Source organism: Hylobates moloch, unplaced genomic scaffold (genome assembly GCF_009828535.3).
Source record: "Hylobates moloch isolate HMO894 unplaced genomic scaffold, HMol_V3 SCAFFOLD_17, whole genome shotgun sequence".
Lineage (NCBI taxonomy): Eukaryota > Metazoa > Chordata > Mammalia > Primates > Hylobatidae > Hylobates > Hylobates moloch.
The window spans coordinates 29,871,541-29,897,622 of record NW_026652292.1 but is presented as its reverse complement, the minus strand read 5'-3'; the positions used below and the strand labels follow the sequence as shown (position 1 = coordinate 29,897,622).

The 26,082-nt window shown below is 37.4% G+C and overlaps 1 long non-coding RNA gene across 1 annotated transcript in view; it reads left to right on the top strand.

The window, feature by feature from the left end:
• The first annotated feature begins 3,377 nt into the window (after nucleotides 1-3,377).
• LOC131381662 (uncharacterized) overlaps nucleotides 3,378-26,082 on the top strand; it is a 231,768-nt gene continuing 209,063 nt past the window's right edge. Inside the window, exon 1 of the long non-coding RNA XR_009210541.1 lies at nucleotides 3,378-3,511. This is a non-coding gene — a long non-coding RNA (uncharacterized LOC131381662). The remainder of the gene's footprint in view (nucleotides 3,512-26,082) is intronic.

Here is a 26,082-nt window from a genome sequence, read left to right as displayed (position 1 = left end):
AATTGTTGGTAAGCATTTCAGTGTGTAGCTATTACATGGTGCAGAACTGATTTATCCATGTTAATGTCTGAGGAGACCATGACCCATTTTATTTGCTGCGTGGTCAGCCCTGGTATTCATGGCAGGTTTTCTGAATATTTCTGATGAAGTCTTTAAGTACATGTAATTCTGAAAACACATTCCCATTCAGTAAGACTTATACAGGACGGTAAGCCTAACATGGCAAAAGGTTTCTAAAAAATTCCATAAACATTAAGCATATTTATGTCATAGCATTAAGTTTGGTCAATTTGAAACTTACTGTATTGTCGTATAAGAGGCATTTTGTTTGCTTGTGTTTACTTTCCCAGGAATAAATGCGTTTTGGTTAACCACAATGGCAAACTTAGTCAAGACATTTATGTCAACAAATCCTACTGCTCAACAAAGTCACATTCTTAGTTTCTGGGACAGCAGACTGGATTCTAAGTAATAAGGTGTTTATAAGGTGTGCTGTAAATCTGGGACCATAAACATGTCTACTTTTCTGTTAAACCTGCTGCTGTGCATGAGGTACAATAAGCTCTCTTTTCAGTTTTATGGTGGCCAGTATGTTGGCTTGCCAGTCTTGATTGCTGTTGATTCTACTGTTCCCAAAGCCTCCTGCCAAGCTCTTGACCCAAGTCACGCTCCCTGGTGATGTCATAATGCTGCTAAGAATTTACTCATTCACTGTACCTGCAGGGATGCCCCAAGAGTCACATACCTTCCCTGTTAGTCACTGGTTGGAGAATAACACCTTGAAATGAGCAGGGCCTCTCCTTCCCCTGATTTCAAAGCCATTACATTTTCAGAATTTTCATAATGAGTTTATAGATCTAGTAAGATGACTATTACCTTTATAGAAATTATTTTTAATTTTTTTCTCAAAAATAACCATATTAATTTTGTTTTGACCAAAAAAATTTTCTCCGCATTCATAAGCAAAATTTATTTCAGTTAAACACATATTTATAAAACACAGTGCCTGGTATTTGAAATCATCACCATTGTTATGTATGCCAAATATCTGGAGGAAAAGAAGAGAAAGTGGTCATAGATCTGAATATTTAAATTACATGATGTTGAATACGTCTATTTGGAAAAATCTTATCAATTCTAAATTCCTTACTTTTTGCCCAAATATTAGGCATTTATATAGATATAGCTTGCATCTTGCCTTACTTTACAATTTAATTCCCCCACCAAATTGCTCAAACCATACTTCTCCAAAGATTCTATGAGTCAGACCAAACATAAAAACAAAAACAAACAAACAAAAAACCCCAACAAAAATTATTTAAGGTGGGGCTCAGTGGCTAATGCCTTTAATCCTAGCACTTGGGGAGGCCAAGGTGGGAATATCTATTGAGCCCATGAGTTCAAGACCAGCCTAGGCAATATAGTGAGACCCCCATCTCTACAAAAAATGAAAAGCTCACCAGGGCTAGGTGAGCTTTTTGTTTGTTTGTTTGTTTTTTGGGAGGCCAAGATAGGAGAATCCCTTGAGCCTCGGAGTTTAAGAGCAGCCTGGGCAACATGGTGAGACCCTGTCCCTAAAAATAATTTTTAAAAAATTAGCTGGGCATGGTGGCATGCACCTATAGTACCACCTACTTGGGAGGCTAAGGCAGGAGGATTGCCTGACCCCAGGAGTTTGAGACTGCAGTGAGCCATGATCATGCTGCCACACTCCAGCCAGAGTCAAAGAGTGAGACTCTGTCTCAATTTAAAGAAGAAAAATAGCCAGCATGGTGGTGGATGCCTATTGTCCCAGCTACTTAGGAGGCTGAGGCAGGAGGATTGCTTGAGCCCAGGAGGTCAAGGCTGCAGTGAGCTCTGATTGTACCACTGCACTCAAGTCTGGGTGACAGAGCAAATCTCCATCTCAAAACAATTACTTAAAACATACTGGTTGTGAGCTCAGTGCAAAACAAATACCTCATATATTTATATAATTTTTCTTTCTCAAATGAACACTACCAAGATAATGTCGGTGTTTTAACCAGGTACGAATAATGGCCCAAATACAAATGACTAAAAACTGCAAGTTAACTTTTCATAGACTATAATAGATTTGGAGCTAACATTCTGTCTTTTGATATATCAGCATTTTTCCTCTGACATGTTACACTGAGAAAAAGAGTTTTTAGGTAGAAGGTTTTCTTCTTCTACCTTCAGGAGAAAATTCCATCAGAAACTAAAATCTTTATCCAAAGACTTAGAGGCTACTTCTGAATAGTTTTTTGAGTTATTGTGTCTATGATTGCATCTATGTTTGACATTTAATTTGGAAATTAACATAAATTGGCCAAAAACCATTTCCTTAAACTGGTTTTCAAACTTGAGTGATATAAGACATTTTGCAAAAAGGAAAAAGTTCTTGTTGATCTCCCAATGTTAAAATATTTGTATCATGCTGTTAAACCTGTTGATCTTATATAATAAAACCTAAATAAATGTATAAAGCAAAAATAAAGTCATAAAATTTATAGAATTCAAATTAGCAATATTAATTTAATGTGACTTATATGGTTGCTTTAATTATATGAAATTACTATAATGCTTGCACTGTGAATATGATAATATTTTCAATATCACTAGACTATAAGCTTCATGAAGACAGAGACCATGTCTGGTTTTTCTTACCATTGTGAGATCTTAGGAGGAGAAAATGAATTAATGGTCCTTATTTATATAAGCAACTTTTAAAATATTGATCAGGCCAAAATGTACAACACCTTACATTGAAAACTACCAAACATTATTTGGAGGAGTTAATAGGAGCTAAATAAATGGAAAGATATACCATGTTCATGGATGGTAAGACAATAGGTAAACATGTTAATTTTCCCCAAATTAATCTATCAATTCAGTGTAATCCTACTCAAAATCCCATTTTGAAGAAATTAATAAGTTAATTCTAAAATTCATATGGAAATGCAAAGGCCAATGAACAGACAAGGAACTATTTTAAAAGAATTAATTTTAAAACTAGAGGCTTTGCTAACATATATTAAGATCCATTATAAACCATACTAATTAGAAATGTATGGTAATAATGAAATTATAGTCAATTTGAGAATTGAGACAGAATGGAAAGTCCATAAACAAAGTAACAGATGTACATTTACCTGATTTACGACAAAGTGACACTGCAGTGAAGTGCAGAAAGAATTGTCTTTTCTTATTTTTTGAGACGGAGTCTCGCTCTGTCGCCCAGGCTGGAGTGCAGTGGAGCGATCTCGGCTCACTGCAAGCTCCACCTCCCAGATTCATGCCATTCTCCTACCTCAACCTCCCAAGTAGCTGGGACTACAGCCACCACGCCTGGCTAATTTTTTTTTTTTTTGTATTTTAGTAGAGACGGGGTTTCACCATGTTAGCCAGGATGGTCTCAATCTCCTGACCTCATGATCTGCCCGCCTTGGCCTCCCAAAGTGCTGGGATTACAGGCGTGAGCCACTGCGCCCGGCCAAAAATGGTCTTTTCAGTAAGTAATGCTAGGTCAATTAAATGTCCATATGAAAAAATGTTTTTGACCCCCTACTTCGCTCCATTGTCGACAAAACAGTTAAACTCTAAAACATTTAAAGAGATTTATTCTGAGCCAAATATGAGTAATCAGTGGCCCATAACACAGCCCTCAGAAGTTTCTGAGAACATGTGCCCAAGGTGGTCAGGCCACCTCTTGGTTTTATAGATTTTATGGAGACATAAAGTGTCCATTGATACATGTAAGATGTACATTGGTTTGGTCTGGAAAAGCAGAACAACTGGAAGTGGGGGCTTCAAAGTCATAGGTGAATTCAAAGATTTTCTGATTGGCAAATAGTTGAAAGAGATATTATTAATACAAAATGTCTGGGTTACAATAAGGGAGAATGGAGACCAAGGTTTTATCATACAGATAAAGCCTCCATGTAGCAGGCCTCAGAGATAAAAGATTGTAAATGTTTCTTACCAGACTTAAAGAGTCTGTTCTATCAGTAATTCCTAAAAGGAAAAGAGTATAGTGAGGGATGTTCAGTACTCCATTCCTGTCATGGCCTTAACTTGTTTTTCATGTTATTTTGGAATGCCCTTTGCCAAGAGAAGGGGTCCATTCAGATTATTGGGAGGCCTTTGAATTTTATTTTTTGTTTACACCATATACAAAATTCAATCTAGATTGATTGCAGACCTAAATGTAAAATGTAAACCAAAACATTTAAAGTAAAAATAAAGGAAATACCTTTGGAGGTCTGAAATAGCCAAAGAGTGCTTAAACAGTACACCAAAAAACACGAACAATTTTTAAAATGATAATATATAGATCTATAATAAAGCAAAAAACAACGTAATAAAAATATAGTGACTTCTGCTGTTGTAGTAGGTTAAATAACAGGAAGAGACTTACCCTGCCATCTGAAATTTTTAAAAACAGGAAAAATGCATTAAATTACCTTTTCAATACACTAGAATTTAGGGAACAAAGGGCAGTGTGATCTCTGAAAGGTGGGGAACAAATGAGATGAGCCCTCCTGTCACCGTAGCTTAATCTCTTGAGAGTTTACAGTCTGCAGTGCAAGGTGGGGGATCCCAGGTGAAGCTCAGCACACTTCCTGCATTGAAGAGACAGAGCTAACTGACAAGACAAAGGAAGGTTGAATTTACCAGACAGATTACTGGAAAGAGCTGCACAGAAAAATCATTCTAAAGATAAGTACTCAACTGTATACTGATTGGTACATACATACAAGGAAACCACTTCTGACCAGGAAAAGAATAACAAGGTCAGAATATGCCTGTTTGCACTAGCCAGACTGGTAAACCTGATCATTAATAGGACGTGGGAAATAACTCAAAAGGAAGTTTCTTCAGTAAAGGGGAGGTTAGTCCTAGACTAAATGCTCCACTGATTCTACCTAACAACTCTTAAAAAGTGAACCCAAAAGGGTTAAACAGTTTATGAATGACTTAACTACATCCCAAGACATAGTTTAAGAATAGTCATTGAAGTACAAAAATATCCAAAGCACAAAGAGGGTAAAACCACAATGTTTGGCATTCAATTAAAGATTACAAGGCATACAGGTGGTAGCTCAAGGCTGTAATCCCAGCACTTTGGGAGGTCAAGGCGTGTGGATCACCTGAGGTCAGGAGTTCAAGCCCAGCCTGGCCAACATGGAGAAACCCCATCTGTACTAAAAATACAAACATTAGTTGGGCGTGATGGCACACACCTGTAATCCCGGCTACTCAGGAAGCTGAGACATGAGAATGGCTTGAACCTGGGAGGCAGAAGTTGTGGTGAGCCGAGACCATACCACTGCACTCCAGTCTGGGCAATAGAGTGATACTCTGTCTCCAAAGGAAAAAAAAAAAGAGAGATTACAAGGCATACAAAGAAGCAAGAAAATATATCTCACACCAGTACAAAAATCAACCAATTGACGCCAACTAGCAGTGACACAGATGTTAGACAGAGCAGATGGGGCATTAATATAGTTATTGTTATATATTTTCAAAAAATTAATCAGAGATGAAAGTTTTTTAAAAAAATCAAATGTTGAGAGATACATTTTAGTAGAAAAAAAGACGAATGAAGTTGAAGGCAAAATAATGGAAACTAAACAAATGAAACAGATAAATTTTTTAAATTTTAATAAAGAGAGCATCAGTGAGATGTACGACAAGTTCAAGCAGCCTGATATATGTATAACTAGAGTCAAAGGAAGTGGATAAGGCGCAAAAGATAGTTGAAGAAATAATGATGAAACTATAAACCCATGGATCAAAAAATTCCATAAACCCCAAGCCCAAGATACATGAAGAAAACTATACCAAGACAAATAATAATCAAATTGCTTAAAACCACTGAGAAAAATTGTGATAAAGAAAAACTCCTAAATGCAATCAGAGAAAAAAAATAACACATTATATGTTGAGAAACACAGAAAAGGATGTCAACAAGTTTCTCAGTGGAAAAAAGCTCAAGTAAAAAGATGGTAGAGCTGCGTCTTTAAAGTACTGAAAGGAAAAATAAAAAAAAGAATCAAGCTACAAGTTTATACCCAGCAAAACTATCTTTTAAAATAAATATTTATCACAACCGAACTTCAGATAATAGAAAATGATACTGGATAGAAATCTGGAGTTACACAAAGGAATGAAGATAATCAGAAATAGAAATGACATGGTAAATATATAATATTTGTTTAATTTTAATATCTTATTAAGTGCAATGATAACACTGTATTGTGGGATATATACATACAACAAATAAGATGTGTAAAAAAAATAGCATTTAAGCCAGAAGGAGAGAAATGAATGTGTACTATTGAATGTTATATGCGAAATAATATAACCTCACTTGAAGGTAGATTGTAGTAGTTTAAAGATGTATGCTATAAACCCTAAAGCAACTACTAATATGATGAATCAGTTATAGCTAATGACCCAACAAGAGATAAAATTGAATTATAAAAAATTCAATAAAAACAATTAATTAAAAGGCAAAGATTCAAGTCATACAAAGTCTGACCACAAGTGAAATAAATTAGATATCAATAAAATAAAGAAATCCAGAAAATCCTCTAATATTTAGAACATAGTAACACCATTATTTGATCCATCAATCAGAAAAGAAATCAAAAGAGAAATTAGATAGTATTTTGAACTCAATAGCAATAAAAAATACAACTATGACATGTAGCTAAAGCATCTATTTAGAGAGGGAATTTATAGCACTAAATGTCCATGGTAGAATGTAAGAAAGGTCCCAAATCAATAATCTCAGTTTTCACCTTAAAAAACTAGAAAACGAACCTACTAAAACTAAACAGAAGAAAGGAATAATAAAGATTAGAATAGAAATGAATTAAGAGAAAAACAATAGAGAATATCAATGAAACCAAAAGCTGGTTCTATGAGAAGACCAATAAAATTAATTAAAAAACTTTAGCCAGACTGACCAGGACAAAAGAAAGATGGCACAAATTACCAACTCCGATAATGAGAGGCTATATCACTACAGATTCAGACTCTATAGACATTAAAAATGTAAAGGAATATGAACAACTTTATGTCAATGAATTATACACATAGATAAAATAGACAAATTATCTGAAAGCTCAAACTACCGAAACTTAAGTAAGAAAAAATAGACAACCCGAGTAGCTCTATTAAGGTAATTGAATCTGTAGTTAAAAACCTTCATAGAAAAAAAAAAACAAACCTCCAAGCCCCAAAGACTTCACTAGAGAATTCAACAAATCTTTTATGGAAGAAATAATAACAGTTCCACACTAACTCTTCTAAAAACATTCAGAAAAGGGAGTATTTCCTAAATCATTCTATGAAGCTAGCATTGTCATAATATCAAAACCAAATAAGACATTATAACAAAATGAAACTTCATTATAACAAATGAAAATGATGTTTTGACATACGCAACATATGCAATATCCCTCATATATGTAGATTCACACATTGTTAACAATTCCTTGTAAGTTGATAACAATTTATTGTGAGTGCAATAAGAGAAAAAAAATCATCCGCACTGAAAGGTAGAGTAAAATTCTTTATTTGCTGAAAATTATTATCTATATAGACAGTCCAATGTAATCTACAGAAACCTACTGGAACTAATAAATTAATTTAACAAGACTGCTGGATACATAATCAATATATAAATATCAATTGTACTTCTATATACTAGTCATGAACAATTTGAAGTTTAAATTTAAAGGTTGCTGTTTATAACAATATAACAATACAAAATATTTAGGTATAAATCTAACCAATATTAGGCAAGATTTATATGCTGAAACTATAAAACATTGTCATGAGAATTGAAAACCTAAATAGAAAACCTAAATATATTTTGTTCATGACTCTAAAGATTGTTACAATATCAGTTAAGTTACTGTTAAGTTATCAGTTTTTTCAAATTAATCTATATGTTCAAAGCAATCCCAATCAAAAGGCCAGCAGGCTTTTTGTACAAATTGATAAACTGATTCTAAAATTCATACAGAAATGCAAAGGATCCAGAGTAGTCAAAAACTACTTTGAAAACAGTTGAAGTTCCAATACTAGCTGATTTCAATAATAAATATTTAAATCCCCAAATCAGGCAAGGACACAACAACAACAACAAAAAACTACAAGCCAATATCCATGATGAATAAAGATGCAAAAATCCTCAACAAAATACTAGCAAACTGAATCCAACAGCACATCAAAAAGAGAATACATCACAATCAAGCAGGTTTTATTCCAGAGATGAAATAATGTTTCAACATACACAAATCAATAAATGTGATTTGCCACATAAACAGAACAAAAACAAAAACCATATGATCATCTCAATATATACAGAAAAGGCAGTCAGTAAAATCCAACATCCCTTCATAATGAAAGCCCTCAACAAATTAGGCATCAAAGAAACATATCTCAAAATAATAAGAGCCATACATGACAAGCCCATAACTAACATCATACTGAATGGGGAAAAGTTGAAAACATTCTCCCTAAGAACTGGACCAAGACAAGGATGTCAATTCCCACCACTCCTATTCAACATAGTACTGAAGTCCTAGCCAGAACAATCAGGCAAGAGAGAGAAATAAAAGGCATCCAAGTTAGAAAAGAGAAAGTCAAGTTATCTCTGTTCACTGATAACATGATCATATACCTAGAAAACCCTAAAGATTCTTCCATAAGACCATAAACTTGATAAACAACTTTAGTCGAGTTTCTGGATACCAAATCAATGTACAAAAATCAGTAGCATGTCTCTGCACCAAAAACATTCGAGTTGAGAATGAACTCAATAACGCAATACCGTTTATAATAGCCACAAAAAAAAAAAATGCCTAGGAATACATTTAACCAAGGAAGTGAAAGATCTCTGAAAGGAGACTACAAAACACTGCTTAAAGAAATCATAGATGACACAAACAAGTGGAAAAACATCCCATGCTCATGGATTGGAAGAATCAATATTGTGAAAATATCCATACTGCCCAAAACAATCTACAGAATCAATGCAATTCCTATCAAATTACCAGTATCATTTTTCACAGAATTAGAAAAAATCCTAAAGTTCATATGGAACCAAAAAAGAGCCCAAATAGCCAAAGCAATTCTAAGCAAAAAGAACAATCTGGAGACATCAAATTGCCTGACTTCAAATTATACTAAAAGGCTGTAGTAACTAAAACATCATGGTACTGGAACAAAATTAACATGGATCAGAATAGAGAACCCCAGAAATAAAGCTACACACCTACACACCTCAACCAAGTCAACAAAAATAAGCAATGGGGGAAAGAACACCCTATTCAATAAATGGTGCTGTGAAAATTGGCTAGCCATACGCAGAAGAATGAAACTGGATCCCTATCTCTTACTATATAAAAAAATTAACCTAAGATGAATTAGACTTAAGCGTAAGACGTGAAACTATTAAAAATCTAGAAGAAAACCTAGGAAAACTCTTCTGGACATTGGTCTAGACAAAGAATTTATGATGAAGCCCCCAAAAGCAAATGCAACAAAAACAAAAATAGACAAATGGGACTTACTTAAACTAAAAAGCTTCTGCACAGCAAAAGAAATAATCAACAGAGTAAAAGATGACCTACAGAATGGGAGAAAATATTTGCAAATTATCACTCTGACAAAGGACTAGTATCCAGAGTCGACAAGGAACTCAAAAAACAACAGCAACAACAAAAACACCATTAAAACCGGGCAAAGGACATGAACAGACATTTCTTAAAAGACAAAATCCAAGCAACCAACAAACACAAAAATGTTCAACATCACTAATTATCAGAGAAATGCAAATTATAACCACAACGAGATATCATCTTACACTAGTCAAAACAGCTATTATTACAGAGTCAAAAAACAACAGACATTGGCATGGATGTGGAGAAAAGGGAATGCTTGTACACTGTTGGTGGGGCTGTAAATTAGTTCAACCTCTGTGGAAAACAATATGCATATTTCTCAAAAATATTTCTCCAAAAACTAAAAATAGAACTACCATTTGACCTAGCAACCCCCGTGCTAGGTATCTACCCAAAAGGAAAACAAAATCATTATACAAAGAGACCTGCACTAGTGTGACCAAATCTAAAAAATATATAATTATGATTCACAAAAGCAAAATCATGGAACCAACCTAAGTGTCCATCAACAGTTGACTGGAAAAAGAAAATGTGTGGTATATATATATATCATGGAATACCACATAGTACCATATAAAATATCCATACTGCCCAAAGCAATCTACAGAATCAATGCAATCTCTATTAAATTACCAATATCATTGGTTAAAAAATGAAATCATATCCTTTGCAGCAACATGGATGGAGCTGAAGGCCATTATTCTAAGTGAACTAACTCAGAAACAGAAAATTAATACTCTATGTTCTCACTTATAAGTGGGAGCTCAGCAATGGGTACACATGGACATAAAGATGGGAATAATAGACACTGGGGACTTCAAAATGGGGGAGGGGTTTGGTGAGAGACAAGAGTTGAAAAATTACCCATTGAGTACAATGTTCACTATTTGGGTAATGGGTACTCTAGAAACCCAGTCCCCACCAGTATGCAATATACCCATGTAACAAACATGCACAATACTGTTGAATCTAAAATAAGATATAATTAAAATAATAATAATTGATATTTCATTAATAAATAATGGATATATTAATAAATGTAATAAAGCTGCAATAATTGAAACACTTGTAGTGTTGGCATCAAGATATTAATAGATAAATTGATCTAGACCAATGAAAGAGAATAGAGTTTAGAAATAGATCATACATTTGGACAACTGTTTAGCTTTAGTAGGAAAAAACCTAGATGACTTAAGGCATGGTGATGACTTTTTAGGTATAACACCAAATCCATGAATGATCAAATAAATTGTTGAAGAACTAGACTTTATTAAAATTAAAATCTTCTTCTCTGCAAGAGACACTGTCAAGAGAATAACAAGTCATTGACCTGAAGAAAATATTTGTGAAAGATGTTTGATAAAGAGCTGGTATCCAAAATATACCAAAGTAACTGTCCTAGTTCATTTGTGTTGCTATAAAGGAATGCTTAAAACTGGGTGATTTATGAACTTTATTAAAAAAGTTTGTTTGGCTTGCATTTCTGCAGGCTGTACATACTGTGAAGCATAGCACCAGCATCTGCTTCTGGTGAGAATCTCAGGCTACTTTCACTCATGGCAGAAGACCAAAGGGAGCCAGCATGTGCAGAGATCACATGCTGAAAGAGGAAGCAAGAGAGAAGAGGGGAGGAGGTTCTAGAGTCTTTTTAACAACCAGCACTCATGGCAACTAATAGAGCAAGAATTCACTCATTACCACGAGGACAGCACCAAGACATTCATGAGGGATCCGTCCTCATGATCCAAACACCTCTCATTAGGCCCCACTTTCAACATAGGGGATCAATTCAGCATGAGATTTGGAAGGGTCAAATAAACCAAAGTATAGCACTGTTAAAGCTCAACAATAAGAAAATGAACCTGATTTTTAAATGGGCAAAAGGCCTGAACAGACACCTTATCAAAGAAGATATACAGATGCCAGGTAAGCATATGAAAAAATGTTCAACATCATATGTCATTAAGGAATTAAAAATTAAAACAAGAAGATACCACTACACACCTATTAAAATGACTTGCGTTCTGGCTGTCCAGAACACTGACAACACTAAATTAGTCAGGGTGTGGAGTAACAGGAGTTCTCATTAACTGCTGGTAGGAATGCAAAATGGTATAGCCAATTTAGAAGACAGTTTGTTGGTTTCTTTAAAAAAAAAAAAAAAAAAAAAAAAACCTAAACATTCTCTTATGTTACAAACTAGCCATTGTGCTTCTTGGTATTTACCAAAATGAGTTGAAAACTTCAGTCCACACAAAAACGTGCACACAAATGCGTGTAGTGTTTTATTCATAATTGCCCAAACTTAGATACAACCACAATGTCCTTCAGTACATGAATGGATAAATAGTAAATAAATAAACTTTAGTACATCTGGGATATGGGATATTATTCAGCAGTAAAAGAAATGAGCCATAAAGACATGGAGGAAATTAATGCCAATCTGAAAAGGCTACATACTGTGTGATACCAACCATATGACATTCTAGAAAAGGCAAAACTGTGGAGATAGTAAAAGGATCAGTGATTGCCTGGAGTTAGGGCAGAAAGAAGGAAGAATAAGCAGAGTACAATGGCTTTTTAGGGTAGTGAAACTACTTTGCATGATACTGTAATGGTGGATACATATCATTATCCATTTGTCAATAGCCATAGAATGTACAACACCAAAGTGAACTCTAATGTGAACTATGGACATTGGATGATAATGAGGTATCAATGCAGGTTCATTGATTTTAATAAAAATACCACTCTAGTGTGGAATTTTGGTAGTGTGAGAAGCTGTGCATAATTATGGTAAGGAAGTTATGGAAAATCTCTGTACCTTCTACTCTATTTTTCTGTTAACCTAAAACTGCACCAAAAAATAAAGTTTGTCTTTAAAAAATACCAAGGACAATTTATAAAACATATTACATTGAACCTCTACTATATGGAAAAGAAGTAAAAGAATTATAAATACAAAATGACTAATAGATGGTATATATCCTAAGCACTCATATGCTAGTTGGGAAGACAAGACACAGTAAAAATAGACCAAATAGCTAGCCCAGCTTTACCTTCTCTCTTCCCTGGCCCACACCAAGACCTTCTCTGGGTATGTGACATTTATTAGCAACACACAACTTAGAATTTTATTCAGTAACCTCTAAAACACATAGAATTACTAAAGGGAATTGACCAAAGGGATCAAAAACTCAAAAGACTGCATGGGGCTAGGCAGGTTACAGAAATGAGTAAAGTAAATTGTGTGTGTGTGTGTGTGTGTGTGTGTGTGTGTGTGTGTGTGTGTGTGTGTGTAGAGAGGGAGGTAGGAAGATTTGATATATCATGATTTATTCTTACCTCCCTTCCTCTAAGCTCCCACCAGCGCTCCCATTGGCTGATCTTAGGAGAAAGTCGATTTGCAAGGGATCCTGGGAAATGTAATTATCTGTGATACTAAGCAAGGCTAGAAAAGGGTTAGGAATGGATCTGAGAGAAAATAAGCAAATGACTGTCCCACTTACTATTACAGATAAATTCTCCTTCAGTTGATATCTCATCCCTCAACATAGGCTTCACCTTCATAGCACTGTTAGCTAACTCCCTGTCTTCTACTCATCTTAGGTGCTTTACAAAGGTGAAATTGTCATATCCTCATGTTGCATGGATGGATAGATGAATGGATGGATGAATGGATGGATGGATGGATGGATGGATGGATGGATGGATGAGATGGATGGATGAATGATAGATTAATGTATGATTGATAGATAGCCTCAATAAGCAACTCTTTCTTTTGAGATAATCTTCACATTCACAGCAATTCACAATCATAAATGGTATTTCCATAACTGTGCTGAACCAAAGATCAGATAAATATAAAATGTTGAAGATAAGAAGTCATTTTTTTGAGAGAGGGAGGGAGAAAGAGGAGTGGCTCTGATGAGTAACAACTTCTTTCTAAATTAACCCTGACATCTGGATACAATGATATAGCACAATTCTTAGTATATTATCTGTTGAATCTATCAAATTGGATTTACTTGAAAAGAATATTTACAAGCTGATGGTGGCAACCATTGCTGACTGCCCAATGTAAGCTTTATGCGTTGTAGAATTAAGTTGAGTGATTCTTATCATAAAAGTTTCTTTCTTGCAGTATTTTCACCTTTTAGCTACTGTTTATATATATGTCAAGGCATTTAACATGGAAAGTTGCTCCCAATCAAGGAATGGCTGTAAGGGTCAGTAACAACATGAAGTTGTAACAGGTATGTGTCTGTACCACCTACAGGAGGGCAGAGCATGTTTGAAACAGATCTACCTACCACTTACCTGGACCTGGTACAGAAGACTGTCAACTAAATAAAACTCCTCTACTGAAAACGGTGGAGGTGTTAACTTGAAAGATCTGAAATATGTCTATTTGCTGGCGTAGCATAGATGGAAATTAGAATTGGAAAATGAGAACCAAAACATTAAATAACTTAGGTCAAAAATGAGTTGATTCATAGCCAAGAGGAGTCTAAGGAGACATGATGGCTAAAGGTAATGTGGCATCCTGGATGAGATCTGGAATAAAAGAAAGACATTAGACAAAAACTAAGAGAAGCTAAATCAAGTATGGACTTTAGTTAACGATAATGTGTCACGATTGGTTCATTAATTGTAATAAATATACCATACTAATATCAGATGTTATTTATAGATGTAACTGGATGCTGGGTGTATGGAAATTCTCTGTACCTTGGCAATGCTTCTGTAAATCTAAAACTATTCTACAAAGAATCAAATTCTTTCAAAATTAGTTAATGACTAATACAGAGGTAAATCAATCTTCATGATTTCCCCACAGGCAGGAATTTTTTTTTTTTATTATACTTTAGGTTTTAGGGTACATGTGCACAATGTGCAGGTTTGTTACATATGTATCCATGTGCCATGTTGCTTTCCTGCACCCATTAACTTGTCATTTAGCATTAGGTATATCTCCTAATGCTGCCCCTCCCCCCTCCCCCCACCCCACAACAGTCCCCGGAGTGTGATGTTCCCCTTCCTGTGTCCATGAGTTCTCATTGTTCAATTCCCACCTATGAGTGAGAACATGCAGTGTTTGGTTTTTTGTCCTTGAGATAGTTTACTGAGAATGATGTTTTCCAGTTACATCCATGTCCCTACAAAGGACACGAATTCATCATTTTTTATGGCTGCATAGTATTCCATGGTGTATATGTGCCACGTTTTCTTAATCCAGTCTATCGTTGTTGGACATTTGGGTTGGTTCCAACTCTTTGCTATTGTGAATAGTGCCGCAATAAACATACGTGTGCATGTGTCTTTATAGCAGCATGATTTATAGTCCTTTGGGTATATACCCAGTAATGGGATGGCTGGGTCAAATGGTATTTCTAGTTCTAGATCCCTGAGGAATCGCCACACTGAATTCCACAATAGTTGAACTAGTTTACAGTCCCACCAACAGTGTAAAAGTGTTCCTATTTCTCCACATCCTCTCCAGCACCTGTTGTTTCCTGCTTTTTTAATGATGGCCATTCTAACTGGTGTGAGATGGTATCTCATTGTGGTTTTGATTTGCATTTCTTTTTTTTTTTTTTATTATACTTTAGGTTTTAGGGTACATGTGCACAATGTGCAGGTTTGTTACATATGTATCCATGTGCCATGTTGATTTCCTGCACCCATTAGCTCGTCATTTAGCATTAGGTATATCTCCTAATGCTGTCCCCGCCCCCCCCACCCCCCACCCCACAACAGTACCCGGAATGTGATGTTCCCCTTCCTGTGTCCATGAGTTCTCATTGTTCAATTCCCACCTATGAGTGAGAACATGCGTTGTTTGGTTTTTTGTCCTTGCGATAGTTTACTGAGAATGATGTTTTCCAGTTTCATCCATGTCCCTACAAAGGACACGAACTCATCATTTTTTATGGCTGCATAGTATTCCATGGTGTATATGTGCCACATTTTCTTAATCCAGTCTATTGTTGTTGGACATTTGGGTTGGTTCCAAGTCTTTGCTGTTGTGAATAGTGCCGCAATAAACATACGTGTGCATGTGTCTTTATAGCAGCATGATTTATACTCCTTTGGGTATATACCCAGTAATGGGATGGCTGGGTCAAATGGTATTTCTAGTTCTAGATCCCTGAGGAATCGCCACACTGACTTCCACAATGGTTGAACTAGTTTACAGTCCCACCAACAGTGTAAAAGTGTTCCTATTTCTCCACATCCTCTCCAGCACCTGTTGTTTCCTGATTTTTTAATGATGGCCATTCTAACTGGTGTGAGATGGTATCTCACTGTGGTTTTGATTTGCATTTCTCTGATGGCCAGTGATGATGAGCATTTCTTCATGTGTTTTCTGGCTGCATAAATGTCTTCTTTTGAGAAGTGTCTGTTCATGTCCTCTGCCCACTTTTTGATGGGGTTGTTTGTTTTTTTCTTGTAAATTTGTTTGAGTTCATTGTAGATTCTGGATATTAGCCCTTTGTCAGATGAGTAGGTTGCAAAAATTTTCTCCCATTCTGTAGGTTGCCTGTTCATTCTGCTGGTAGTTTCTTTTGCTGTGCAGAAGCTCTTTAGTTTAATGAGATCCCATTTGTCAATTTTGGATTTTGTTGCCATTGCTTTTGGTGTTTTAGACATGAAGTCCTTGCCGATGCCTATGTCCTGAATGGTATTGCCTAGGTTTTCTTATAGGATTTTAATGGTTTTAGGTCTAACATTTAAGTCTTTAATCCATCTTGAATTAATTTTTGTATAAGGTGTAAGGAAGAGATCCAGTTTCAGCTTTCTACATATGGCTAGCCAGTTTTCCCAGCACCATTTATTAAATAGGGAATCCTTTCCCCATTTCTTGTTTTTGTCAGGTTTGTCAAAGATCAGATAGTTGTAGATATGCGGCATCATTTCTGAGGGCTCTGTTCTGTTCCATTGATCTATGTCTCTGTTGTGGTACCAGTACCATGCTGTTTTGGTTACTGTAGCCTTGTAGTATAGTTTGAAGTCAGGTAGCGTGATGCCTCCAGCTTTGTTCTTTTGGCTTAGGATTGACTTGGAGATGCGGGCTCTTTTTTGGTTCCATATGAACTTTAAAGTAGTTTTTTCCAATTCTGTGAAGAAAGTCATTGATAGCTTGATGGGGATGGCATTGAATCTATAAATGACCTTGGGCAGTATGGCCATTTTCACGATATTGATTCTTCCAACCCATGAGCATGGAATGTTCTTCCATTTGTTTGTATCCTCTTTTATTTCATTGAGCAGTGGTTTGTAGTTCAATAGATGCAGAAAAGACCTTTGACAAAATTCAACAACGCTTCATGCTAAAAACTCTCAATAAATTAGGTATTGATGGGACGTATCTCAAAATAATAAGAGCTACCTACGACAAACCCACAGCCAATATCATACTGAATGGGCAAAAACTGGAAGCATTCCCTCTGAAAACTGGCACAAGACAGGGATGCCCTCTCTCACCACTCCTATTCAACATAGTGCTGGAAGTTCTGGCCAGAGCAATCAGGCAGGAGAAGGAAATAAAGGGTATTCAATTAGGAAAAGAGGAAGTCAAACTGTCCCTGTTTGCAGATGACATGATTCTATATCTAGAAAACCCCATTGTCTCAGCCCAAAATCTCCTTAAGCTGATTAGCAACTTCAGCAAAGTCTCAGGATACAAAATCAATGTACAAAAATCACAAGCATTCTTGTACACCAATAACAAACAGAGAGCCAAATCATGAGTGAACTCCCATTCACAATTGCTTCAAAGAGAATAAAATACCTAGGAATCCAACTTACAAGGGCTGTGAAGGACCTCTTCAAGGAATTTTTAATTGGTTTGTATCATGGAAGCCTTTGGCAGACTGGTGAAGCATAGCTACATAAAAGATGTAAGATTACAAAGGAAATACATTCTATTGAAATACAGTTATCAAAATACTGAGATCAAACAGGAAGTATATTGAAACACAGTTATCAAAATAGTAAAATATCAAACTTGCCACATACTAATATTTGTGTTATCATTAATGCATCAAATACATGATCTAGTGACAGACCTATTACCTACTGTGATTTTGAAGAATGATGAGTATAAATGACCGTCCAAAATTCCTGCAAGTACTGAAATATGATATGAATTTTTTTATTTCTATTGCTGAAATACTGCTAATTCTACTGTGGTTTGTTGCCTACATTCATAATGTAAGAAAAAGTTAAATTTCAATGAGAAGTTGTAAAAAAAAAAAAAAGCTTGTAAATTTTTCCCATTTAAGTTCATAGGCCACACTCTCCTCCATCATCTCCTGCATTCAACCCACAGTCCAAGAGTTAAGAATCCCTGGGATAAAGGAAGTGCTTGCACTTGCCTACTCTGTAAAGATAATAATCACTGAGGTTCCATGAAATCAGTGGTCTTCCCAGTCTTGTATTTGTGCCTCTGTCTGGACACAGAAAGACATGTTTGGGGAAATGACATACTGTCGTGCGTTTCTCCTTCACCCTGCACAGCCTAACCTTGCTTCCCATCTTCTCTTCCGTAGTCTGATGTTTTTGGATCCCTTAAAAAGTTAGAGATGAATCTGAGTGTTCAGAAACTTTTTGTTATTCATAATATGAATCTAAACCATACTCTCTTACCTTCCTAATTCTCTGGGCAACAAGTTCCACAGGTAAGCTAGGTGCTTTATATAGGAGTACTTTCTTTAAATTGCTCGTAACCTCTTCACATATTTTTTTTTTTGAGAAATAGTGACAAAGAGCACATATTCAAATCATGTTCCGAAATAATATACTTGTTTACATACTGTTAATCTGTGGTCATTTTACACCTTATCACTCACGGATTCTTAAATGTGCCTTTGAGATGCAGCTTTCTAAATTTATCTCTGATGTCCCATCTTCCTCCCACCAAATTAGTAGGAAAGAGAAAACCCATGGTATCCAAGCTATACCATCCAAAAAACGCATAGTATTATGCCCAGCCCAGAAATATTCAAAGACTAGCAGCTTGGCAGTGCCAAATAAAATTTTGTAGGTAAACACTTAGAGGTATTCCCCTAACGATTTTCTGCATCTCTATATAAACTTACCTGTTGACGGTATCTGTCAGTGCCTCCCTCCCAGTAGAGCAATGTTGGCCTCACAAATCAGAATTTCTATTTACTAAGAACTGGAGCCTGGCAACCATTCAACCACAAGAAACCTGAAAACATCTACCTGCCTAAACCACTCTTCGTTTTGACACACCAGCCGGGCGTTGCCCAGCTTGGAAACATCGCAACTGATGTGTTTTGTTTTTGAAAAGCATAATTAACCTGCAATGATTAAAGTCTGACAAGATGACAAAATGTCCTCAAGCCATCCTTTATTTTGTTTTATTATGAGCAACTTTGCATAAGCAATTTATTATCGCAAAATCTGAAATTGACTAAATGAATTTATGGGAGCTGGTTGGCTTGAATCTATTTTATTTTGACCATATACTTCCAGCTAATTACTAGTTCTCAGTAATGCTGTCATGTTAAAATACATATATGTGGATTTATAAGAGCAGAGGCTGTTTGATTTTCTTCCCCCAGCTCAAGCAGAAATTTGCCCAGGCTTGCTGAGTACCTGCATACTTAGAAAAACTTGCTGTTTTGCTGCCTTTATCCTGAGATATAAAATAATATCTCTGAGTATAATTTTTTTTTTTTTTTACTTTTCTGTGATCCAGTGCTGCAGGCATAGTAAAAGAATGCCATTATTTGTAAAATCATGCTTTCGTTAGATCTCCTTGGCAAGTCTTGTGCCAGTAGCAAACACGCTGCTCTGTGTTGCCTCCTCCCTGGTGGTTTCAGTGTCAATAGCTGTACATGCAAAGCAAAGTGGAGAAATGATGTCAGTCTGAATCATTTCAGCCCCTAATCCAAAGAAAGTCCACCTTTTCTCTTCTCCCAAAAGGAGAATTAGCAACTTGATCTGTAATATGAAGGGACTGGACTCTCCATTTTTCCTGAGACTGTCTTTGTCTATACTCACTGGTTGTCCTCTGCGGAGCCAGAGTAGGATTCTGTAAGGAACAGAGACTGGCCAGAGGGAATGAGCCAGAGGGTAGTACAGAAGCCAAGAGCCCGAATCAAGCGAACTTTGGGACAAACTAAAGACAGCCCCTCCAGATTTTCTACACCTCTGGAAGTTCTGGGAACCCTAGACAGCATTAGGCAGTAATGAATAGGAATGTCTCATACTGAATATTTTCCTCTTATTTCTGAAAAGAAAAAAAACTATTAACAATAAACCTTTTTCCTTTAAACTGTGCTCTTTGCTTTACAGTTATCCTAGAGCTGTGAGTCCTTGTCTTTTTGACCTATCCAATAAGATTGTCTTGGGACCTCCAAGACAATGCACAGTTTTAAATTTTCCAATTTGTGAATACTAAAAATATCACTACTCTCTAGCATCATTTTCATTTCATTAAAAATAAAAGGATACTTTAATGTCCCTCTGAAAGGTAAGGAAGGGACATAATCTAAGAATAAAGAATAGTTGTTTTAGTAAGTTTAGTTCTATGGAAAACTCATTATGACTGCTTTTTATTTTTTGGTTTGTTTTGGTTTTTAGTTTGTTTTTTAATTTCACCACTGTCTAGCCTAACTTTCAGGAATTATTGCTTTGGAGTATAATTCGTCTAAGACAAATTATCAGGAAATAGTGTGCAAGCCTGTGGTGGCCATAAAAGTGTGCCGCTCACATCTGCTGCAGGAATGTGACTGGCAAGTTCAGTCATGCCCCTCTGTGCCCACGCTCAGACTGCACTTCCCACTGGCTGCCCCCAGCCCCTGAATGCACGCAGCGGGAAGAATAAGGCCGGCTCATTCTGGGCAAGATGCAAGACTCCTCTGATGAGCAGCTGACTGCAGGGCTCCCCAGCAGCTGGCCAAAACCTTCCTAGGACTGAGCTGCAGGCCAAGACTCTTCCTGCTCCTCTCTTTCACAGGGTTCAGACCTGAATCTCAGGCTCAGGGTTCTCCACCCCTGCTTCAACTCTCTCCCTTTTTCCTCTTGTAGGTATTTCCCCCATCTCTTACAAGTTGAATCTATCTGGGTGGCTGCTGCTTCAAGACCTGAACAAATACAAAGTCCTTTCCCAACCAGTATTTCATTTACTTGTGCTTCACACCACCACTGGGAAAGTTCAAGGATATATATACAACCAACAGGAGATTTCAGCAAATATAATCCATACCAATGCTAGGACTGGAAGCTAGACATTCCAATGCTCTAAGACCTCAACCTCCAATTATACCACAAATTTCTCCTGAAGGAACCACTTCTCAATGCAAAGTATCCTGTGGGAAAAAACATACCTAGTTTATAAGTACTTGAGTGAATTTTCCAATGACAATTTCCAAGTGATTGTTTCATCTCTCCAGGCTGGTGCTTTTCAAATGTCTTTAAGCTGTTGACTCTTTTCTTCAAGTTACATCCTTACAGACGATCAGTAGATCACAAAAGAGGCAGGATTGACCCACAGCTGAGGTGGTGGGTGAAGGAGAGATCCAGACCTGCTGCCAACCGCTGGCCTCCTGTTTTCTCACCCCTCTCAGTGCTACTGAGACGCCCTTTCCAAGAACTCCTGAGCTGAACTAATCATAGTGATAAAATCCCTGCTCAGACCATTGATTTGTAAATAGTATTTCACAGAGATCTACTCAGTGAAATCTCACCAGGAGAATGAGGGTCAAGCTATGGGGTTCTGCCTCCCAGCCTATCTCAGAGAGGGCCTCTTGGCTTTTATCTGTGAGTGTATGATTCCTCACCAGATTTCCCTTGAAGAAAGTATTCTATAGTTTTAAAAAAGTTTGAAAAGCTCTTGCTCCAGGACACTGTTACAGAATGGACCTTGCATAAAATGCTTTCTTTTTTCCTTACATTGCAGCCACATCTACAAGTATCTGGAACAAATGGACTAGAGCACAATCCCAGCCATTTGACTCATCCCACGGTGGTTCTGCGGGACCCCCAGGGAATTATCCATTTCAACTCTTTTATCACATATTAATTCATCCAGCTATTCAAGGAATATATGGTCAGCATCTAAGGTCGCATTCTTTTAAGAGAAGGAAATATATAAATAAATGCCAACCAGTGTGATCCCAATTCAAGAAAAGCCCAAAAGAAGTGTCCCTGTCTACTAGGGAGGTCGGGAGGTGGGGGGAGCCAGGAGACTTGATGTAGAAAAGAGACCTAAAAAGAGTTCGGTATTAGGCCAGGTGCAGTGGCTCATGCCTATAATCCCTGCACTTTGGGAGGCTGAGGCAGGAGGACAGGACCACTTGAGCCCAGGAGTTCAAAACTAGCCTGGGCAACATGGCGAAACCCAGTCTCCACAAAAAAAAGAGTCAGGTAATAGACCCTGGGTGTTTGCTCCTCCTATTTTCTGCCAGGCATTTCTGCCTCAAATGCCTTATGTCTAAGAACTCCTTCCTGCCTCACCCTATGAGATAGAGGCTATTGTCACCCCCATTTTAGAGATGAGGAAACCCAGGCACAGTGACATCAGGTTAAGTGCCATGTCTGAGGTAACACGTCAGTAAAGGGCAGAACCAAGAGTACATGCTCCTGTGTCCATCCTCTTGGCCACCATACATCCTACTCAACACCAACAAGGCAGAATTGAATCAAGGTGCTCTAATTCTCAGACTAGCATTAAATTCTAACTCGCAAGACCCTAGAATGGTCTGTCAGAGGCTGATGATTCACAAAGTAGCATCTTTTTTTTTTTTTGAGGCAGAGTCTTGCTCTGTCCCCCAGGCTGGAGTGCAGTGGCGCAATCTTGGCTCACTGCAAGCTCCGCCTCCCGGGTTCACGCCATTGTCCTGCCTCAGCCTCGCGAGTAGCTGGGACTACAGGCGCCCGCCACCACGCCCGGCTAATGTTTTTGTATTTTTAGTAGAGACGGGGTTTCACCATGGTCTCGATCTCCTGACCTCGTGATCCGCCCGCCTCGGCCTCCCAAAGTGCTGGGATTACAGGCTTGAGCCACCGCGCCCGGCCAGTAGCATCTTTTTAAAAAGGTGAGGCATTCACTAGAATAGCAACTTCGAGCTTCGTGTTTAGAAGTGCCGGGGCTACGTGTAGGGGAATGTGATAAATATAAGGCTGAACTTCCATTAAACAAAAATGTACTGTGAGAAAAAGCTTGGTGTGTTTGGGTGAATAGTGAGTTTCTACCACATGCAAGGCATAATAATAATCAGGTTTTCAAAATACTCAGCCAGGAAGGTAGAAATGCACAGACAGATAAAAGACTGTTCAGGTTTTATTTTAATCTTTCCCTCCCTGCTTGTGGTCTTAAAAGTCTTAGTATTGAAAGCAAATGATATATCTACCTCCTCCTTCCCAAGGCAGGAATTTGCATTTTAATTTTGGATCCTTTAGGAAAAAATCAAAAGAAATGCTTTATTTACTTTTTGGGGACTTGTTTTTCTTCTTTCCAGGAATAAAGCCTATTGCTTACTGAGTTGTAGACTAAATACCATGAGTCCCAAGAAAGAGATGGTTACTGGAGCTACAGTGAATGTGTTTGTACTTCACTAACAAGGAAGGAGCCTAACTCTGGGGGCTCCAGAGTGGAATGAATTTCTATCAGAGCATAGTAATTGGACTTACCTTGAACTGAACTTCAAATCAGGAGCTTTATACATAAACATGCAAGAAATATATTTCAATAACTATGTCCTGAGAGCCCTTCTTTGGTAAGGAAAGTTAATTACATACACTTTTGTCATCTTATTTAGAAATTATGAAAGCCTCTAAACTATGAAAATAATAACAGCATAGCTACCAGTATATAATTCTTAAGTTTTTCCACCCACCCTAGCCACTGCTTATCTAGATAAGATGGCCACACAAGTTATAATCTAAACTAGACATTTAGAAAGCAAAATGAGGCCAGGCGCAGTGGCTCATGCCTGTAATCCCAGCACTTTGGGAGGCCAAGGCAGGCGGATCACGAGGTCAGGAGATCGAGACCATCCTGGCCAACACGGTGAAACCCTTCTCTACTAAAAATAAAAAAATTAGCCAGGCGTGGTAGCGGGCACCTGTAGTCCCAGCTACTCGGGAGGCTGAGATAGGAGAATGGCGTGAACCCAGGAGGCAGAGCTTGCAGTGAGCTGTGATCATTCCACTACACTCCAGCCTGGGTGACAGAGCGGGACTCTGCTCAAAAAAACAAAAAGCAAAATGAGTGTTGTTATTAATTACACTGGGATGACAGGCATAAACCAGGGCTGAACCAGGCAAACTAGCATGAATGATCAGCCTAATCATAAACAAAATTCCTTCTTCCAGCAAATAAACTGAATCAGCGCAGAGTTTGCAAGCAGAGGGTAATGGCAGCCACAAGGCTCAGTCAGTGAAGGGTCAAGAAGAGAAATTTCTCTACCTGGGGCTACTTTAAACATAGCCAGGTAGAGATGGAAGGGATGGTACAATCATGTAGTTCAACCAGATGAGGAAGTAAAGAGGAATTGGGAAGACATTATCGTGACTCAGCGACATCAAGCTGACTCTTGGGTAGTTTGAGGCTTTACTGTCAGCTGAGTGGATAAGATCCAATGAACGGTCTATCAGGGGCCAGTCACTTTCCATCCAAGCATCCCCTCCCTCCCCTGAAACATCCTCAACACTGCACCCAATTTGTAGTATTTTGTCCCTCACCCCTTTCCCACCCTTTCCTCTTGAGTCCCCAAAGTCCATTGTGTCATTCTTATGCCCTTGCATCCTCATAGCTTAGCTCCCACTTTTTTGAGTGAGAACATACGATGTTTAGTTTTCCATTCTTGAGTTACCTCACTTAGAATAATAGTCTCCAACCTCATCCAGGTTGCTGCCAATGCCATTAATTCATTCCTTTTTATAGATGAGTAGTATTCCATTGTATGTATATACCATAGTTTCTTTATCCACTCATTGATTGATAGGCATTTAGGTTGGTTCCACGTTTTTGCAACTGCAAATTGTGCTCCTATAAACATGCATATGCAAATACCTTTCTCTGCTCCTATAAACATGCGTATGCAAGTACCTTTCTCATGTAATGACTTCTTTTCTTCTGGGTAGATACCCAGTAGTGGGATTGCTGGATCAAATAGTAGTTTTACTTTTTAGTTCTTAAAGGAATTTCCACGCTGTTTTCCATAGTGGATGTACTCAGTTTACAGTCCCACCAGCAGTGTAAAAGTGTTCCCTGTTCCCTGCATACACACCAACATCTACTATTTTTTGATTGTTTGATTATGATCATTCTTGCAGGAGTAAGATGGTATCACGTTGTGGTTTTGATTTGCATTTCCATGATCACTAGTGATGCTGAGTATTTTTTCATATGTTTGTTGGCCATTTGTATATCTTCTTTTGAGAATTGTCTATTCATGTCCTTAGCCCACTTTTTTATGAGATTGTTTGTTTTTTTCTTGCTAATTTGAGTTCATTGTAGATTCCAGATATCAGTCATTTGTCAGATGTATAGATTGTGAAGATTTTCTCCCACTCTGTGGGTTGTCTCTTTACTCTGCTGACTGTTCCTTTTGCCATGCAAAACCTCTTTAGTTTAATTTAAAGTCTCAGCTATTTATCTTTGTTTTTATTGCTGGGACCGGTTAGTTTTGATGAAAGAGGGAAAGGTCTCCAGGGAATATGATACCATAAAGAACAGCAGATGACAGGGACCTTCAGCAGAGAGCCTGAGATACGCAGCTGGGCTAGGCAAAAGTACTGAGTGTTGGTGAGAGGAAGGCTAGAGTAATTAAGAAAAACGTAAGAAGGGAAGAGAAAATTTGAAGAGATAAATTTTTCATGGTGTCTACCCTGGCAAAGAGCCTTAACAAAGCCTCCTTGAAAAGCATGAACTCACCTGTGGAGCAAGTGTGGGGTGCTTGTAGCACCCAAGAGTGTTGTTCCTGCCTTTGATTACGAGCAGAGGCTTAGGAATCAAAGACCAGGAATTAATTGTCCCCTGGAAGGCAGGTTCCTGTGTCTCCCTCCAGCTTTTTAGTATTCCCCGGTAAGTCAAGCTGAGTTGGCAGGAAGAGGGAAATGAGTTAATTCCAAATATAGAATTATTTTCTTATTAGTCATGAGTAGCACATTCTCTTCTGTAAAATGAGCCCAAGAAAATTGGAATGGATATGTCCTACAGATCTAAGAGAAAAAATAATGAAATTCTGATATGAAATGAAATGAAAGAGGAATTCTTTCTGGAGTATCAGTTTACCTGGGGCAATGTCTTTGCTACATGAAACCAATGTTTAAATGAAGATGGAAAAATTGAATCAGGTAGTCATAATTTTAGTCACACTATGTTTTTCCTACATTGCCT